The sequence below is a fragment of the Agelaius tricolor genome, unplaced genomic scaffold (genome assembly GCF_023055355.1).
Source record: "Agelaius tricolor isolate 1412-34295 unplaced genomic scaffold, bAgeTri1.0.p SCAF_9, whole genome shotgun sequence".
Taxonomy (NCBI): domain Eukaryota; kingdom Metazoa; phylum Chordata; class Aves; order Passeriformes; family Icteridae; genus Agelaius; species Agelaius tricolor.
Genome location: NW_027269269.1, coordinates 33,108,489 through 33,126,134, shown reverse-complemented (window position 1 = coordinate 33,126,134; position 17,646 = coordinate 33,108,489). Strand labels below are relative to the sequence as shown.

General features: G+C 37.7%; 2 protein-coding genes across 3 annotated transcripts in view; one reads left to right on the top strand and one right to left on the bottom strand.

The window, feature by feature from the left end:
* The window catches only part of CMSS1 (cms1 ribosomal small subunit homolog), a 227,246-nt gene that overhangs the window by 152,985 nt on the left and 56,615 nt on the right, over nucleotides 1-17,646 (bottom strand). The gene's annotated exons all lie outside the window — the stretch shown is intronic.
* The window catches only part of FILIP1L (filamin A interacting protein 1 like), a 191,377-nt gene that overhangs the window by 119,789 nt on the left and 53,942 nt on the right, over nucleotides 1-17,646 (top strand). The gene's annotated exons all lie outside the window — the stretch shown is intronic.

The window sequence follows — 17,646 nt, the reverse complement described above, 5'->3', positions numbered from 1 at the left end:
AGGACACCGAGGATGTTACACTGCAAAGAATACATGGAGACAAGCAGATGTATGATGTTATAACCAACAGGAAGCAGGTGATGTTTTAGATAGGTGATGTTTCAGTGTGTTTTAGAAGCTTGGTACTCTCTGCAGTATGTAAGGAACAGAACACATCATCAGACATGCAGCCTTTCATGGCAGAAGAAAAAGACATGAGGAAAAGTAGATATTTGGACAAAACAAAGAAATACTAGCGAGAAAGCAAAGGCAGAGGATAATGTCCAGAAAGCTTTGAAAGTAAGAATGACAAAGGTCTCATATCAGAGTTGGCATAAAACCCATAAAAACAGCTTTATTTTTAAAGAGTAACCTAGAAGTGCCACAGCTTGTTTAAGCACAGTGTTACAGTTTTAATATCAATTCTCAGAAGAATTAAGAATTTAATTTCATTTACTGTCCTTAAAAGAAGCCACTTTGTGTGGCTGTGCCTTCTTTGAATCTGCAATAAAACCGAACACATCCCAAGGGAAAAAAAAATAAAAATCAAAGAACATTTCCTATTCCCTGTATAGCTAGCCCAGAAGATAGGAGAATATTGTCTCAGTTTCCTTTCGTTTAGGAACAGATGGAAATGTTTGGGTGTGAGAACGTCAAGCCTATTCTAAACTGACATTATGCACAGATAATTCTTCCTTTCCCTGGCCTGTGTAAGATCACGTCCTACGTATTCTGGCAGCGTTCCCCCGTGTGCTGCACCTCTCTCCTGCAAGTCCATCAAAGGCAGCACACACCGAGCACACGGCCGGATTTACGGCTCACAGCTATGAGGCTGGGGAAGAAAATGCTTTGCTCCTCAGAAAAATGTGTACAGATGCAGGCAAGCAGAGACACACAGAGAAAAAGCACATACTAGGAACTGTTCTTGGGAATCATCATCAATCAGGAACCAAACCCTGAGATCAAGGGAAGTTTTCATCTCTGCTGTCTTCTCCTCAAAATATGACATATTCATCTCTTGGAGGCAGAGCTAGACAACTCTACTTGCTAAGATTGGCAAAATGTTACATCAGACAATGTGCTCACACTGTGAAAAGCTGCACACAGGGAAAGACTAAGCATTGGGGTGATTCATTTATTTTTTTAAACAGGACAGACATTGGATTAAAACTCTCTTCCCTGCCCCTCTCTATATCCCTCTATCCCTTCCCCTCTGCCCCACCTCTGTTCCAGTTCCCAAGAAGACTGTAAAGCATTTACCACTATTGTCTGCTACTTTTAGTCAAGCTGCCTGGAAAATGGTGGGAAGAGAGGGAATGCTGAGGTGCTTAAAGAGCCCTTAGAGGATATAATAATAGCTTTCAGATTAAGTATCTTTTTTTTTTTTTTTTTTGAAGATGTATTTTATGTGGAAAACCTTAAGGGGGTGTGATGTCACTTACTGAGCTGATTCCAAATTGTTTGCCAAGTAATGTCACCATCAAGGTCTCCCCACAGTTGCCTGCCATAAAAGAAAAAAAACAAAAAAGAAAAGAAAAACCCAACAAAAAAACCCACAACCAAAAAAAACCACTCACCAAGTTAAGACACAGCTTGCCCTACATAAGCCTGTCTGACATGGCAAAATGACCTATTCTTCCACTTGAAAATTCTTACTCATTTTCTCAAATGCAAACTTTGCATTTGGATTAAGAACAAATAGAACTCCAGAAAAAGTTTCACACATAAAGCAATGACACAAATTTTTGCTTACCCCCAATACAAGTTTAAAAAAAAAAGCAGGAAGAATTCACCAATGAACTTACTATTCTTTTTTAGCCAGAAGCAATATCCTCTTCTATATGATGGATATATAGCATTCCAAACAGTATTTCAGGTTCAAAGCAAAATCCCTGACTTTCAATTAGCCAAAGACGTGCCTTGCTTTTATCAAAGAGCAAGACTACAGCATATGCTAAAGATATCCTTGGAGGATATACAATGTATACAAGCCAAAGAAGGTACATGTGACTGTGATTAAAAGGAAAAAAAACTTAAGATGCTATGAGACAGTGATGCTGAGATTCTGAAAACAAGTTTTTATGGCAAGATTAAAGAAATCATTAGTTAGATCGAAGTGTTACAAACTGTTCTGGATATATCTTCAAATAAGGCAGAAAGGAAGCACTTCCTTTCTCTTGCCTGTGTGCTCAGAAAAAGAGAACTGAAGAATTTTTACATGAAAATTTTAGTGATGAATTTATGAGATGATCATGGTCTACATAAACTAGACAACCCTTCATCTCTACAGCCTTTGTATTGCCTTATGCCCTTCATTGATGGCATCTTTCATTGAAAGAGTTTGGACTGTGCAAAATATAAGAGTCTTCAGTGACTCAGTAAAAGCTCTTCACCTTAATGATTCAAGAATTTGACTTCACAGTAAGGCAACAAGACTGTCCTCAGCAATTGTACGTTGTCAGATTTGGGAGGTTAAGCTCATGGCAGTGAAAACTTTCTAGATACAAGAACCAGATTAGCATTCAATGTTAACCCTTTAGGCAATTTAAGTATCTTTCTTGGTGCCAGCAAAAAACTGATCCTCCATAGTCTTGCTGCAGTTCAGAGACAAAGACTGATCTTCAAAGTGACCAGTCTCATTCCTAACAACAGACATTTACCAGCAAACAAAGAATAAAACTATGCTACTGTCATTGTAGTGATTCATCTTCAGTCACACTTTTAAGGCATGGAGCCACAAATGAGCCACAAGCCTGACAAACTCCTAGCATATGAGGAAAAGGTCTGGGGAGAAAAAGAGGCCAAATGGACAACTGAATAGGTCTTTTCTGCACTTCAACATGAATGATTCTCTGTGTGTGCCTGCAGACCACATAGGAACACCAAGACAAACAATCTGTGCATAGTCGTAGCAGATCAAGTCAACTAGAGTCCAGAAGGGAAAAATTGGTTTTATTGTTAAAACGTAAAGAAACAGCAGCACCAAGTTCAGCGAAATGTAAGAAATAATAAATCCAGAAGCTGGATACACAGACAACTAGGTGCACCTCAAGAATCATACCATGAAAGCTACTGGCCTTGTTTAGAAGCTCTTGCATTTCACAGGGTTGGAAGATGGAGAGCAGGATTAAGGACTATGAAGAATACTTCAGATTCTAATTCAGAGTCCACTGAAACTTCCCTGAGGATGTATGCATTTGTCCAAAATCACTTATCCACATTCCATATTTTTGTAGCACAGTTAAATAATAAAAGCTGCTGTTTTAGAAAACATTTTACAAGGGTAAAATATGAAACTGGAAGGTTTTCCAGATATGCATGTTCCCAGTTTGAAAATACATGCCATATGTATACAAGTATTTATGCATATACCTAGTACTCTCCACCCTACACAAAAAAAAAAAGAAACAAAAGAGCAAAATAGTAGAATGTTTAGCACTTATACAGTCCTTTCCCACTGCAGATCTCAAGGAGCTTTAAATATTATCTAAGCACAGTGATTCCCCCTTTTCCATTTACTGAAAGGAAATGAAGGTATGAGGAAAATAAATCAATCACAGGTACCTGAGAGTTAAACTGGATGAAAGGAAGAAATGTCCCAATGTATAGGTGTGTTTCACCTTCAAACCTTCCGTATTCTATACAGACTCTCAACTAGACAAAGGGTAAAGCTTTATTATGAAGATAGACCTGTTAAGAGGTCAATGTTATTCAAGAGGACAGGAAAAAAAAGCAGTTTGCTAAAAAGAGATGTAAATACATTTTTAAAGGTAGTTATGAAAAATTTTGCTCACAGAATCCAAATATTAGCACAAAACTCTGCAGTTTGGTATAGAAGGAATTACTAAAATCTTAAGGTTAAGGATCATCTGCTAATATGAGGGTCTTTTTCCATGAAACCTAAGACTACAGATGTGAGACTTCTGCAGATTTCTCATCTAACAAAACACTACAAAACACTGCTTTTTGCATCAACTGCTGCCACCCTCAGTGTCAGTCAGTTAATAAAACAACCTATTGAGTGATACAGGTTGCAAGTGGTCTCTGGAGGCCTCCAGCCCAACCTGCTGAGTGCAGGGCTAACTTCACAGTCAAAGCAGGCTGCTCAGAACTTTGTCCAGCTGACTACTGATCATCCCCAAGTTAGTTGTGCTGGCTGCCTGGGCTCCCAATGCAATCTCAGGCATCTTCACCAAAAGACCTGCTCCCTCAGTTTTATTGTAGGCATCATTCTGGTCTGGCTTCCATGTTCAACCAAAACTGCTCTCAATAAAAGCTTAGTAACATCTCTTCTTCTGGCAAAGCTCTGAACTTAATCCATCTTCACTTTCTCTGATAATTTGGCTGCTGTGGGCTCAAATGAGCATTCAGCACTTCCTTGCCATCTCACCCACATGGTTTCTGTGACTCCAACTTCGGCTCATTTCTCTGAGTGTTCCACAGGGTACTCTGAGTTGGAAACTTAGCATTGTCCATCTCTGCTCTGTTCATAGCACTCCATAGGTTTTATTTTTAATGTCCTTTCTTCATCCATTCACTCTCTGTGCTTCTCACAGAAACTCAAAGTCAGGCATCATCTCTATGATGATGACTCAAGTATATTCCAGCCATCACCAAAACAACAAATCTCCACCATATGAGCAACCTGTCCTCATTCCCAACTTCATGAGAACAGAAGGGAATCAGTCTTTTATCCTTCAGCCCTTGGCTTCATCCTCACAATTCTCTAATACCTCTATTCTTAAAACTGGGGTAACTTGTCACTCAGCCTGCTGTACCTAGACACACTTTTACCCGAGCCTTCCTACATTTAAGTCTCACTAATTCGTGTTCGTAGCACCTCCAAGAAAAATAAATATTAAAAAACAAAGGAACAAAAAAGCCAAACACACACACCCAAATAAGCCAAACATACTCTCTCCATATTTCCAAATAATTAAATCATTTTCCAGGCCCTCTCTTAAAAAATACTTTTTGATCATTTCCACATTAGCTATTTCAGCCTTCTCTGTATCTTCCTTGGATGTACACTCAATACTGAATTAAGGCTACAGTTCTCTTGTGTACCTTCTTATGCTCTAATGCAATGTTATTACATGGACTAAACATCACACTAGAACTGTACCAAAATAAATGAGATTATAAGACTGCTCAGGGTTTGAGTTGGTAAGAAAGGTAATTTCATGAAACTGAGAGCTCTAGGCAAAGTGTTTTGGGTTTATTTTAAAGAGTCAGATGAAAGTAATTGCTACCCACAGTAGATCAAGTAAACGGTGCTTGAAATTCAGGACAGGGTATCAAGGAAAGAAGGAACCGTTTTAACTAAAAGGTGAAGTGTATTAGTTGCCAACATAACATTGCTGAACTTTAATTCAAACACATTTACACATTGGATTAGTGATATTTTCCATGTCCAGCTCTGGAAAATTTATTATTCTGCAAGAATGAGTATAATTAATATTTGCTATTTTTCTTAATGAAGCCAATTAAATATCATAAGAAGCAGGACTTTATCTCTACAGAGAGCTGCAGTTAAAATAAACACTGTCAACTTATTTATTCTACACGTGTTACCAGAGGTTTTTAATTTCATGCACACTGAACTATTGTTGTAGATTGCATTGTACTCAAATGCAATCATTTCCTCTTAGCTTTCTGGCAATGAGTTATATGTATTACATATGCTGGAGACTATGTCTTGCAAGTTGTGAAATGGATGCCAGATCTGTGTACATTTGACCTTTTTCATGGGTATCTTGTGTTCTGTAGGTGAATAAGAAAGACCCACCACAAGCACAACATTAACATTCTTATTCTACATTAGACTCCAATGGGACAGTCCCACTAATAACACCACTGAGGCACGAAGGGAGACTTGAGGAAGTGATGTACACAGATTAATTACCTCATGCTCATATGTGGAAAACTATGTACTGTTGCACTACATAACTTTCAACAGATGTTGTGAAATCGAATCTTTGTCACAATTCAAGGATTTGAAGATGCTTACAACAGCCTTTGTGCATGATGAAAGATAAAAATACTTTATCTTAGAGCAAATAAATAGAATTTAGGGTTAAGATCCCAAAACTGTCAAACAAGGTCACATTATGTTTTTTCAATGCAAAATTCCAAGAATAAATACAAATAGAAAGAGGGCTCAGTGTTAATGTAGCTGAGAAATTCTCTGTAGATCAGTGGTGCAATTAAAAATTATTCCACCTACTGTCATTAGCAAGGAGATGTGAAATCTAGATGACAAACATTTCTCATGCAACTCCACTGACATTACATTGGTGGAATAGCACAGACAAATAGACTATTTGTCTATTTAAATATTTTTAAAATTCTGGGCATGCAACATGTCTGTTCACTGTTTCAGGCACACAATCACTATTAGCAACCAATACTATCATTGCCCAGTTTGGGAGGATGGGGAGGGCACAATGAATAACCTTAGCCAAAGGACATTCTCCTACACTGCCACCCTCTCTCCCCTCATGTGTGGGGAAAGAGATTCTCATTGCCCTCCTCGCAAAAGGACATAAATTCTGAAAGGGACAACTGTGGAAAGCCACCCTTTACCACCATGGTGGTGGCCCTGGTCAGCACTTTTAACCCTCATGTCAGAACTCAAAGGGAGGGATGACCTTTCTAAGCTGGCAAGTCTCAGCATATTTATGGCTCTTGTAAATCAACACCTAAGCAGTGACCAGCATGGGCGATGAAGCACAGGCCAAATATGCTCATGGGGAGGCACTGCCCTCAGTAATGGGGCACTCGCTCCAGTCACCAATTTACATTTCCAAATAAGACTGAGGGCACCACTCCATGTGTGGCACAGCACAACAAGTCTAATCATAAGCAACAATAGAGGCAGATGACTGTACCAAGACCTGTGACCAAAAAAAGACAGGGTGCACTTCTGATTCATTGCAGGGTGGGGCTGTGAGAGAGGGAGAAACTGGCACAGGATTTTGTAACTGTAACTTTGAAAAGCAAACACACATCAGACAGACAGAAAAATCCCTAAATCGTTCTCCAAGATAGAAGACTTGACAATCTCATAATTTTCCCAAAAAAAGCCATTGCTATGGGAAAAGATGTACTCCTGTTTGAATGTGGAGGAGGAGAAATCTCAATGAAGTTAAGATCTTTCTCGTGGCAGAAAAATTTAAGCGACTTACATGTGCTATAATTAGTTTCATATCTTAAAAACAGGCAGGAGAAAATGGCCATGAGAACTCAGAATGCAGGTCACACATCAGTTACCAAGACTTGTGATCTAAACTCAACCAAGTTTCCCATGGCATGCTGTGAGCTTCAATGCATTTATGCTGAGCTAAAGAACCTCTGAGTATTATACACACATATGAGAGAACCATGCATGGGAGACTGCAGCACTTTAAGAAAAATGTCTCAGCCTCAGTCTCTGTGCTGAGACAATAATTTTAAACAGAGAATAAATAAAAAGATCAGAAGCACTAAATCTATTAAGAACAGAGATTACTGGAAAAAATTGCTAAAAATAAACACCAAAATCTTCTCCCATGGCAATTTTGATTTTCACGTACATACATTATTTTGCTTCTTGAGCCTGAAATGCACATTTTAGAGCCTTTGAGAAAAACACTACACACTGGGACAGGGTAACACAACCTATTTAGAGTCTGAAGCTCAAGAGTGTGGACACATTGAAAAACTACATTCAATATTTGTATCATTGTACTAAGAAGATTGGAAAAAAGCCACAGAAATTATCTAAAGGTTTGGGAAGGACATATTGAACTCTGGTCTTTCAAATTTGTGATTCAGACTTGTGTATGTTTCAGCGTGTGTAATGGTGAGGCACAGATCAGGTGGATGGCTCAGAGTAGCAAATGGGAGTAGATAGAAGAAAACCTACTGGACCATGTTATCTCTCCCTTGCAACAGAGTTGTTCTCTAAAAGCAGTGTCAGCAATTTTACGTCTCATTTCAGATGCCCAAAATACAGAAAAGTCCTCATCTTCCTAAAAATGTTCTAAGAGTTGCATTGTCATAAACAGAATTATACTTTTCTATTCATTCAATAATTCATTCTCTTTAACAGCTCAATACAGTACTTCTACTGAAAGATGCTAGCTACTTGGCTAAGACTGAAAAAGAACCCTGAGGTACCCATTTTGGTAACAGAGAGATCCATAGCAGCTAAAACTGTAGGAGGAGAGTTGGAGTGGGCTGTGATAAGGTCTGCTGCTTCAGGATGATTCCAAATGGAGAACTGTCTACTCTCCTTCTGTGGTAGGTCTCAGCTGCACACCCCTTGGCATAAAATCTGACACAATGGCCCTCGTGAGGTGCAACTTGAAGGAACTTTAAAGACTGAGCAGGCAGAGAATTAACCAGTCCCTTCATGCTCCCACAGTAAAGTTTATGATGGGAAACGTGGCCAGTAAAACCTGAAGCTTGTACAGACATTCTGACAAGGGAAGGTTCCAGCACTAGACTCTTGAACCATAACTTGATCATCAACAACAGCAACAAGCAGATAAAATCCCAAACCCAACAGTCGTGATGACGACTGAGAGATGTCATGGGAAGTATTCTGCCATAGAAAACATTTATTCCTCTCCCCTCCCCAAAATAGGAGATTAAATGTCCAAAAGGGACAACACTGAAATTACTCAGTTAACTGATTTATGTCTGCCAGATTTGACCTAGCAACAGTTACCTTCTCCCAGACTCTGCCTTTGTGTTGTAGAAGGGAAACTCACTGAATCCAGAAACATGGTTGTTTTCAAATGTGTTCATGAGCTTGATGAGATATACCTTGCACAGGTCTGCTCTTATTCTCTGACCAAGATCCACTGAGCATCTTCTGCAGAGACAGCATCCAACTTACGTCACTGCAAAAGCACATCACTAAAGCTGCTTTTTGCCTTATTTACTTCCTTGCCAATACCTTCCAAGTTACAGTTTTGCTTGAAATTACATGAGCTGATTAAAAACCTGTGACTTAAAATAGAGGTCTTCACTTTTAAAAGCAGTCAAGGTCTTTGGCTATTACATGCTACAGGGAAATTCCTTAGCCTCATCACTTTGATTCACAGCATCTTCAAGTCACTGGGGAAGACACATGCCCACAAACATTATCAGGTACTAACAGGTACTAAACCCTGTTTTTCTTGAACTACCCTTCCATCTCAGTAAACTGTAATGTTTACCATCTCACCTGCATTTCCTTACACATGATGCTAGCCTCCTTCCTCCTCATAGTCTGAGCAAAACCAGAGGACCTTGTGGAAAAGGAAATAAAACCTAGCAGAAATGGAGATCATGCACCCTCCTCTCCCTTCATTCTGATTTGTCTGCTAAAAATGTCAGGGTTATCAGGAAATTCTGAGCACTGTAAACCTTATTCTGATGTATAAATTTACTACTATTAAAAAGACTTTTAGGAATGCGTGGATCCTACAATTTGCATTTAAGTCATCAGGAAATTGGGACATAATTTATTGAATGTTTAGACAAGATTTCACATGTTTCTCATTTCAAAATTTCATCTTGCATCCAACTGAGGAACTGAGAAGCAAGACCCACTCCCTGAAAACCAAAATTTTTCCCTTTTTTCAACAGTCTTGCCAGCTAAACTCTGGATGTCTTTGTGTTCTGTCAGACAGGAGAATGAGTCAGTCTGTCCCTAACTAGCTTTCTAAAAAGGAAATTGAGAAGTTTGACGACATATTTGGATAAACACACTCACTGGATAAAGTTACTTAACATTTTATATCTCTAAGTTTGCCCTAAACCTCCAAAATCCTTAAAGGCTAGATTTAAGTATAGCCAATAAAAACTATAGGTTATAAATAAAGTTAATGAAAACCACTCTATTAAAACTCCAAGGACCTTGTAAACATGCTCATCAAAGCTTATCAAAGCTTCACCACTGTAATGCAGCACCACACCCATAAATCCATGTTATTAATTGCTATTCTTCCCCACCTGTTATTGAAATATCAACCCAATATAGATTGCCTTTGGTTCAGAATCCAGTTTTCTCATGGTCTCTGAACACAATGTGGCAGCCAACACTAGCTCTGAATGAAGAAGCAGTGAGTAAAGCCTGAGTTTACACAGTTCCATTCTCCTGAAAAGACAATGAAAACTGCTGTGATCATCTGTATGTGCTTTAGGTCTCCCTGAGTGTAGCATTTGGCCTAGAAATAAAGGAAGATTGAAATACACAGAACTGAACCTACAGAAGGGCACAAATGCTGAGCTGATTTAGCTTCCTAAGCCCTCAGTTTAGCAGAGGGTAAGGAGGTTTGTAATACCACTTTGGAATGCATCATTTCTTGCAAGAGCAAATATCCAACAGCATGGTGTGTAACTCAATAATGTTATCAAAGGAATATATCTTACACATTCAAGATCCTGATCTCTGTGAATTCCCATCTTCTTTAACTTCAGGTGCCAAGTAAGAAAAGCAGGCATTCCAATACAAAGAAAGAAAAGAAGGCATTCCAAAGAGAGCTTTTACTAGTTGCATAACATAAAACATTACTTTACATGAATCAGCCTGTTTTCCACATATGCTTATAAGGATTATCAAGTTTTAAGATTAGTTTGGTCCAAATTTCTTGTCTGCAACCAATCTTAAAATTCAGCCAATTCCATATAACATCAGATTTCACTGCCAGCATTTCATTAAAGTCTGTTGTTTAATGGTCACATATGCAAAGATCTGAGTCTCAGAACAGTACACACAATCTTGCCCTTGTGTATTCTGATTACTAAATGCAAAGAGAGGTGGTTTTATGATACACAGCAGATATCCAGAGAATTTCTTTGAGAAAAGGAAGAAGGAGTTATTAATGATAAAATAACAACATATAAAAGAATTTTCAAAGTGCTTGGAGAAAAAAAATAGCTTTTTAGCCACCTGACAACAAGACTGTCTCCATGGCTACATCTTTGAAATAGCTCTAGTACCAAAGCACAGGTTCTGGCATCACAGGCATATTACATAAATAAGCTGAGAAAATGATGTAGAAAGAAAGAATTCAGTTTTATTCGACTGTGGAAGACTTTGGGAATAGGATGCACAACTTTACCTAAAAAAACCCCAGAAACAGGCTACTGGTATTTAAGATTAAAATTAAGATGAAGACTATTTAAACTTAACAGAAAGTTGGCAGATGCAAGCACAGTTCAGGATGACACACCAATTAGAGATGCAATCATTAAAACTCTGTATTCTTGGAAATAAAGCATTAAAGTAGCTAATGAAGTTTGACAGGAAATAGCAAAGCTCTGTCTAACCAAAGAGCATTTCAAACAGGCAGAATTAAAAAAACCAAACCTACAAACCAAACAGTCAAAGAACAAGGGTGCAAGGGCTCTGGTGCAATTTCAAGAATCCAAATTAGTCTGTCCAGTTGTAAATGGACAGAATGTGATTTTATATTTCTACACTATGTGAGAAGAACATCCAGAGAAATATGATTAGACTATTGATAAGTATTTAAATCAAAATTAGAGAACTGATTATGCTGATGTAGGAGCTGTACAGCTGCAACAAAAAAAGGAAAGCAGAAATGTGGAGCTGAACAAGAGAAAAGTATTTAACTGTGTAAAAGCATATCCAGACCTTCTGAGAGTTGAAGTACATATATGAACAGATAATCAAATAAATGCTTCACTACTGATCACCAATCCAAAATAATGACAAGGGCTTAAATCAGAATCTGGAGACCTTTCTCCTCTGAACAATGACGTTTAAATTAATTTGGTTCATTTGTCACAATCACTTTTATATTTGTGTTGACTGACTAATAGCATTAGATTCCAATGTTTTGGAAGTCAAGGAGGTTTCCACATTAGACTGTTTATGGAGAAAGAGTCTGTGAAGCCATCTGAATCCAAACTGGTAGCAGAAAAAGCTTTAAATCAAATTTGTACAAACAATGCAACAAGTTTACTAGCACTTTACCAGGACTAAATTTAGGTATTCTAAAAGAACTTGTATGAAAAACTGATGAACTATGAGCTGATGAGTTCTTAAAGCTGACAAGGAAATGGAAGCACTAGTTTTTAACAAGAAAAGACACTATATTAAAGAGAACTGGCATGCATCTGATGAACACAAAAATCTCTAGCCATTTGAGGCAAAAGCAGAATGATGTGGCAAGTCTGCTCTCCTTCCCACCTGTCCTCAAGCAATGCTTTGCTGTTCTGTCCTGTTAATCCTGGTATCTGAACAGAAGCAAGACTAACTGGGCTTAGAGCAGTTCATTTATCCCTCTCCCAGTATGGATATGTTTCTCTTTAATGTGTATTAAAAAGCCCTTGAGGGTTTGACTATTTACATAGAATTGTTTGAAACAGATCTTTACAAATGCCAATTTTAATTGAGTTTCTTAGCCTGTGCACCTATCCATCATCATCCCATTTTTTCATCCATAAGTTAACTTCAACTAAAATGCAAGAAAGAATCTTCTGAATTACTAAATGTCTACTGGGCTCTTGAAAACAGGTTATCTTTTAGTCTCCAGGATATTAAGCAAGAGTATGACCTTGATAAGTGTATATTGCAGAAAACCTTTGTGTTCCTCCCAACAGTGTGGAAAACCTGGTAGCTTGCAAATTATTGGACAAGAAAACAAAACCAGTCATGAAACAAACTTCCATAACTAATTTAGTTTCACTATTCAAAGAGCCAGCTTTTTTCTACAACAAATAATGCTGTTTTTACAAAAAGCTACTTATCCTTATTGCTCCCAAATGTAGAAGCAATATCAGAAGTTTGATTTGCCATTCCAAAAGCTGAATATTTGGATAGCTGTAGAATATCACAACCTTCACTTTTTCCTTCTTTTCTTTCTAAAAATCAAAGAATGAGATCATGGGAACCCATGCAAAAGACTCTTGAAAAGATCTATAATGAAATATTTAGTCAAACTTGTAAGAAATAAGTACTAGCACGTGGCGTCATAGTTTGAAAAGAGTTCAGGCATGCAGCCTTCATCCTCCTGGAGAGCCACAGCCAGACTTCCCAACGAAATAAGGCATGCAGCAGTTCATAAAAATAATGGGGAGAGGAATAAAGATGCTGAGCTCAAGGGAACAGTTAGGCTTTTAAAAAATTATTCCAAATAAAGCAGAGCTCTCCTACCTCCAAGAAGAAAGGGAGAGGCTGTTTGTTTTTAAAAGAAAAATACTAAAAATATCTTCAATTACATTTATCTCAAAAACCGCTGGAGAGAACATATCACAAGTCCTCTTCAAATGAATGCACACAAATAAAAGAGCAATTAGACAAAACGTATATAATGAATATTTAAGACACTGAAATATCCTCAAGAATTAGGACAGAGGAATACTTGGATCCCAACACAAGATGACACTAAGACCAGGAATGCAGAAAAAAAATCCATCCTGAACCATTTGAACAGTATTCCACTTCCTTGTAGCATCCAAACATCCACCTTAATTATTTAAGAAACTTCTCATGTTATTTTGTTTGTTCAGCTACAAATACTTATAATTGCAGTGGGAAAGAAAAAGCTGATGATTTGCTGTATGACACTCAAGAAGTCCTTCCTTATTTCTCACAAACTCCTCAATTTCCTGCATAAAATGGAATGATGACGATGTAAGTCATTACAGGTGCCCAGCCTTACTCACTGTCATTGCATTCAGAACAAACACATAAAACAAGAATGCTAAAGGAGTTTAGCATTCTTTAGCATTCTTGTTAGAGTACAAACAAGAATGCTAAAGGAGTTTGTAAATACTTCATAAGGTATATACTAAGCAGACATTCATATGCAAGTCTTGTGCATTGGTTTCTTCTTTTTTATATGTGTTTATTCTATTTGATCCATCTGTTCTCAGATACTTCAGTTCTTAGCATTAAAACCATTCAATTCAATGTCCTTGAAATTTCTTTGTGCTCTTGTCATTAGCTCTATAAAGAGTACGTATTTTTGCCATCATTATGGCAAAACATATAGTTTTGGCAGCAGCTCAAAAAAATCCCAACCTTCTCTTCCTATTCAGATTATGTTACTGTTTCTCCATTCTTACATGAGATGATCTTATGACAGGTGCATCACAGCACTGCCTAGTAAGCCTAACATGGAGCAAGCTCTGTCCTCCTACTGCTCATGTCCCCTCTCTGCTCCTGAGTGTAGCTGTAAATTATGTTCAGAAACAACAAATGAACTCTGTTCCATGTTTGGCATTAAAGGCAGGATTCAGCCTATAGATCTAAAGTGGGGGACTTTGTTCAGATGCCTCCACTTTGGGGCTGGTGCCCAAGATCCCAGTGCTGTCCATGGAAACACAGCTCCACTCAAGTGACTAAAGACAGGCATCTTTACATACACTGAAATCCCACTCCAAAAGTGATGACTTGTAGATAATGTAGCTGGGTCACTACTCCTTTCCATAACCTCTCTTTGATGAAGCAATTTTCGGGATAAATCTCTCCTTGGCTCTTTATTTACACCACAATAACTTGCAGCACAGTTTCTTCTGCACTATGTCTCCCACGTGTGCAGGTATTAACCAATGGCTCTGATCCAGCTTATCTGTTTCACATCTACAGCATCTGCCCATTCAGATTTCTTACCATTCTACTTCTGCCTACACATTTAGACTTCACCTTTCAGTTTTAAGGAAACACCCTCCTGAAAGAAAATGAATTAATCAAACTGGGGGGAAAAAAGGCAAACAGCAAAATCACAGAAATACCTGAAAATTATACGTTTCATAGAAGTCTACTAAATTGCATTTTGCATTCTGAGTTTGGACCAAGTGGAATGTCATAAGCAGATATGCCATGTATAGTGGAATTTGTGTCAGTCCTCACTAGGATATGCTTGGTAGTAAAAAATAAAACAGGTGCCAATGTCACATGGTTAAAAAAAGAAGAAATGTGAGAAAGAAAAAAGGTTTTTTGATTACTGCTGTCTTTTCTCATTACTCATGTAGAGATATCCCTATTTATCAGCAAAGGAAGGAAAAATATATAATGACATTTTCATGGGAAGGGGAAAAAATACAACCCCTATTTGATTCTTAACTGTTTGGCTAAGTTTAGAGTTACACAATGTGTTTACATTAAGAACCTGAGGTTTGTTTGAATGTTTACTTTATGAAAGTTCTGAGTTGAGAAGCTTGCAGAGTGAATTGCATGATACTGTCAGTGTAAATTACAGGTTTTGTTTGCCACAGCCCCGTGCAATGAGCAGCTGGCCAAGAGCCAAACAAAAGGGCATAATTTAAAACACTCAATCAGTTATATTCTGAGACATTTTGTTTAGTGTTTAATAAGCCCTCCAGGGATGGAGAAATTACTAAAGCACATTGTCTTGACATGAGCTAAAATGGTCCTCTCTTGTCACCATGTTTCTGGGAATTTGACATTAATGCAGTAGGTGAACCTAAGTCCATATATATACACACATACATGTATACACACTCATATTTTTGCACATATGTATATTAGGATACATTTTATTTTACAGATTTGCACATCTGATGTTCTTTATTGCTTTCCACCTTTCAAATGAGACATCCATAGCCAGTGAAATTTCCATACCCATTTATATATTCACTCATCTACTCTCTCTGCACCATTTCTTGTTTTATATGTTAAGAGAGGACACAATCAAATGCATCACACACAAAGCATTGTGAATGGAGAGTGAAGGCTCTTCAGGAACTGTTCTCTACCTTGCATTATGGAAAAAGAAAGCCTCTATTAATATAAAAACAGGGTAAATCCAAAATTAAAAGTACATAAAAAAGCTTGTTTCTTTTATTGATAAAGAGATTATGACACTTCAATCAGAAATTTCTAAGCCCAAAAGTTTAGGAAATTCTACTGATCCTTTAGATGCAAAATAAAGGCACTGAAATGGTTGACTTTTGTTTCTGAGGATTCAGCAGAATGCATGAAAAACAAGGGAAAAACATTATTTTGAAATCAAATGTATTTCTGATTTGAAATCAAAATGAGACATTATTATAGAACAAATTATTCTGTCCATGCTTACAGTTTGCCTCTTACACTTCTGTTAAGTATCCTATGCCAAGATTCCTGATATTATGTGAGAACAAGTGTACTAATGTGCCTTCCAAATCTTTTTATTCTCTGCTTCCAAGTCACTATGAAAGAGCAATGGCTGTTGTTGGTGCCCTTACTACACATAAATCAATATGAAAAAACTAAGATATTTTGAATTCCTAGAAGGAAGCAGAGAGAAAGGAGCCTGTAATGCCTTTTCCCAGGCAGGGAGGAATCAATCAGAAATGTAAAATTCCTGTCCTGGTGACCACAATCTCAAGTGCATTTAGGTTTCAATTACTGTCATCAATTTACATTGTTGAAATATTTATTTCATTAGTATACAGTAATGTATTTTGCACACTTTAATTTCTCCACATTAATAAGCTAACATCCTAGGAGTTTACATCTTTTAAAAACATACAAACATTCTGCTTAAAAGGAAATGGTATAAAACAACATCAGAAGACATTCTAGACTTTAAAGCCTAAATATTTACATAGGATCTCTACTCTATTCGTGTTGCATCCTCCTCTTAGAATATTTACAAACTTCAAATTATAATTTGCAATAAACCACAAAGCATTAGATTTGTTGTCTCTAGTTTATTCAGAGAGCTCTCCAGAGTAGGCAATTCCTAATCATCTCTAGGCAAAATTTCATCACAGAAAACAATCTACAACAGCATCAGCACTGCAGACTGGATGGGGAAGTAAACAACAATACTGATCCCCAAGACCCAGAGAAGAAACTCATCCCAGTACAGCTTATATTTGAGACTGAAAAAAACAACTCAAGTGACACTGGATAAAAGGATTTAAAGAATTTTGAAGAAGTTCAAATCTACTCCTATTAGAAGTTGCAGCTAAGAGAACATCTCATCTTCTCAGCATTAAAAAAAGCAGACTGACCCCTACCATGATATCCAAATCCAACTAAATTTGCAACTATACTCAAAACAGTTGATATCCACTGCTGTGCACCAGCACAGGTCAGACACACAGAAGTCAGAGCTACACATCTGCACAAAGCTTTTTTCAAATATCCAAAGCTATATTTTAAGAAGCTAATAGTTCAGTAATAACAAGAGTGACTTTTCACAGGGCAACTAATTGCCAATATTCCTGGTAAGAACAGGATCCTAAAGAAGGATTTATCACTTTGTTAGGAAAAGACAAGATATTGGTGGATCTTATCTAAAGATAGGTGGCATAAAAGCATGGATTTCAACCTTCAGTCAGGGAAGAATGACAGCAGTGGCTGTCTCTCCTCCAGCATTTGCTATATGGTGACTGAAGTAAAATGGAGCAGTAGAACTTCTGTTCAACTCAAGAAAAAGAAAGGGGAAAAGGATGAATTCACTGCTAGCATTTCACAAGAAATAACTATGTGTGCACATGTGTTCCATACCCAGCAAGCAGTCCAGACATGTCCCTTTGAAATCTGCCCTTCTACCGGATGGCTGCAACTCATAGCACACACACAAGCAACAACCCTGTTGCTTTAAAAAGCTGTACAAACCACTTGGAATATCCCACACCATAAAGATGTCACACCTTGAGACCAGAGTTACATGGTGGTGGAGAACAATGACATAAGGCCATGCACTG